Genomic DNA, 3823 nt, shown 5'->3' with positions numbered 1-3823 from the left:
AGATTTTATAAAAATAATTTTACAACAATACTTTTAAATTCACAGAGGGAGCAAAAGTGAGAATAAATTTGATTTCACTAAAATATCTTGCATTAATCTGAATCATCAAATTGGCCAGGATCTGATCTATGCACACAATGTCCGAAATGTCACAGACAGAGAAGTTAATTTAATTTCTCTCATGGTTCTTTGCTTTAGAGATGTTTCCTACTGCTGAAAGTGATAATGCACACCTTAATTCAATAATTTATGATGAAAACAGTCTATGAACAAATTACTGTTTATTAAACTATATATTGACAATAATGCAAGAAGCAGCATGTGGGAGGCATGATAGAGAGGCAGGCAAATGGACATGGTTAAAATGATGATGTTAAACAAGTGCTGGACTCTTATAAACAGCTTTTCCAGTGAGATCATAATAATTCAGACTGCCCTGAATAATGTGAAATCAAGCAGGATTTGCACCAACCAACCTCTATAGACTGTGTAAGTGACCACAGGCATGATGGCTAATTGTAATAATAGCATTTATATCATTTCTGTATCTGACTGATTCTAGTCAATAACCATTCTGACTTTCCCCCAGTGAGTCAGAGCACTGCATCAAACAACTTTTCTGCTGTACTCTGACGCAACCCAAGTTCAAGGAGCAACTCTCTTTTTCTTAAGGTAATAAAAATGAACAATTCTTCATGCTGAGAGAGAGAGAGAGAGGGAGAGAAAATAGAAAGTTATTGCATGGAAAATAACTGCAGATCAAAGCAGAGCGCTTTCATCGTTCATTTCTGAGAAATTCTATTTAGTGGCACATACAGAAGGCATACGACTTAACTGTCTGAAGATTTACCAGTGTAAGTCAGTGGCTTTTACCCTTCTGTGAGCACAATCATTTTCAATACAGTGGCAATAATTTAGAATGCACTGACATTCAGTTTTTAAGGACACTGCATATCATATCACATATTTGACTTTTAATTATTAGTTTTCACTGCTTCAAGGGCTACTCTTGATGTCTTGAGCCAGACACAGTGATCTACGGCCTAATTAATTGCAAACTATCTTTATGGTGCTTCTGTGCGTCTGTGTTTTACTTGCCTTGATGACAGCGTGGACACAGGTGGTGATCTGTATATGGAGAAAAGCCTTTCATTGTGGAGACGTCTGGTGGTTAAGTTGTCAGGGAAACAAGTTTGTTGAACTTGCAATGACACTGTAAGTCATTTATGACAATAGTGTTTGCCAAGCTAATACTCTGTAGGTGAAAAGATATTCAATTTCCTGGAAAGACACCAATTTCTGACATAATTAGTCCCAAAGAGCGAGACAGAGAATAAGAGAGGACATTTGATATGCAGTTATCACAGTCTGATTTTTTTGTTTGATCCTCTTCCTTTCCACTTTCTTTTCACATCAATAATCCCAATATCTCTTCCTTCTTTTTCTTCACATTGTTGCTCGGCTCACACCCCTCTTACTCCATCTTTTTCTTTGGCTTTCTCCCTGAGGTGAATAATCATTGGGATTGTAAACAGAGGAATTGACTTTGAATCGTTATCTAAGCAGTAGAGCGTCCCCTTCACTCTTTCCAGACCTTCTCTTTCTGAAATGAATAAAAACATAGTGCCTTGGACAGGTTTGTTCAATATCACAGATTCACAAATGACAAATGGAATATGTATAAAATGGTACATTCTTTTAACATGCGCTAAAATAAATAATTGGTGAAAAGATATACAGTGAACAAAACTATACATCCAGAAATGACAGCTCCTGGTTTTTATAGGAGTTTAGTCTAACATATTTATGGTTTATTGAAGGGATCACATCAAACAGTATAATACCCCATGGTAAACTAAACACAGTAAGTCATCAGCTCCTCTATAAACCCTTTTTACATTCAATTTCCTTCTTGGAGTATTTATTCACATTAAATCAGGGATAAGCCAGCTGCACATTCGAGTAAACGTTACATTGTCCACTACTTAGGGGTCCATATGTTTATTATCTCTAACATGCTCTGAACACAAAAGACAAACTGTGGAAAAATGTAATATTCATTTAATTGGGCATCATTAAAACCCTTTTACAGCTGTTCTTCGAGTATGCATGGTAATTAGTTCTTATTTGTCATAATGTGAATGGGAGATCTGAAACAAACTCATTTAAAATCTCTTTTTAAAAAGCGGTACTTAGCCTTAGATGAAAGTAAAGTTTATTTTTGTTTCCATGACAATAACAATTGAAATAATAAATGGATTTCACTTGTTTACGCAGAAATTGACTTATAATCAATATATATATATATATTGAAACATAGAATAAATACTGTCCCCTATACATAGACTAATTGCTGTTTAAAGGAAGTGCTGGTAAGAAATGTACTTTTTACATAGAAAGGCAAGTAAAGTACATTTATCATAAATAACCAAGACATGTTTGCTGTTGCAAAAGCTAAAATTGTCTTTCTTGCAGACATTCCTCTTCAACAGGTCTACGCAGTTTATGAATGTGTTGGCGTCTTATTCATTTATTTTTTTAAATTATAATATATGAAACACAGAATGACATTAATATACTACATGCCAGGGAGCAAGAAAATAATGTACCTTTTAAAAAGATTCACAGTTTTTACAGCTTTCTTATTGGAAGAGTCAGAAATCAAATACATATACAGTTTTAACTCTTCCAGAAAAAGGTTAAAGAAAGGCTTACACTTACAATATTTACATTTGTGTACAAAATATTTGGCGAGAAACAAAAGAAGATTGAGTAAATAAAAAACATCTGATTGTTCTCTTTCAAAATGTGTATAACCCAGAATAACATTTTCATATTTCAATGAAATTTCAGGAATTATACCACAAAATGTTTTCCAACAGATTCTTAGTATACTCACAATACCAAGATACATTTGGAGACATTGCTACCTTGTTGGAGACCACAGAAGGAGCAATGTACATCAAAATCCTCAGAAATAAACCTCTGTAAAAACATTTTGTGGGATAGCACCGATGTATCATTTTATAAGACACTTCTTTTATCTTATTGTACAAAAATAATTTTCGAGGCAAAACCCACACTCTAGCCCAGTTAATTTCACCTACATGTCTGTTCCAATAAAAGATGGCATTCGGACAAGAGACAACCTCATTCTGGAACAGAGCACGAATGCTCCTATTATTTGATTTGGTGGTAAGGGATAATAATTTATCAACATATGTATCAAATACATTGAGATATGGCACAATCTGAGAGACCTTGTTATTAAAACCCTTCATAAACATAATAATCCCAGAAGGGATAGCTCCAAAAACAATAGCATATTCTTTTGCTGTAATTGGGATTTTATAATGTGACTGTAACACCCCTGTGGACTGTTTGTTGTGGTTTCTTCCCCTGTTGTTGGTTTAGCCCGTTCTATCATTAGTTAATTACCCTCATTGTGTTCACCTGTCTGCCCCTCGTTATCTGCCCTATAAGTTCCTGTCTCTTGTATTCTAGTGTTGTCGGTTATTGTGAATGTTACCCCGAGTGTGTGTGTGTGTGTGTGTGTCTCTCTCTCTCTGCCTTGTTGTCGCGCCATTAAATATCCTTCTTTTGAATCCTTGTCGTCCTCGTCATCCTGCCTGCCTCCACACACCTGGACCGTGACAGAATAACCGACCCTAAAGTAAAGTATAGCAGCGTCTTTCCCCTTGTTTGTTTTGCTGTTTTTTTTGTCAGTTTTGATTTTGTTTTTGTTTTTGTATAATGGATTACCCCACCTTCCAAATCCTCCAGCTGGAGCAGGGGGAACACTCTCTTGAGGACCACACAAACT

Source organism: Sinocyclocheilus grahami, unplaced genomic scaffold, assembly GCF_001515645.1.
Source record: "Sinocyclocheilus grahami isolate Dianchi unplaced genomic scaffold, SAMN03320097.WGS_v1.1 scaffold18.1, whole genome shotgun sequence".
NCBI lineage: Eukaryota > Metazoa > Chordata > Actinopteri > Cypriniformes > Cyprinidae > Sinocyclocheilus > Sinocyclocheilus grahami.
This window is presented reverse-complemented; position numbering follows the sequence as displayed.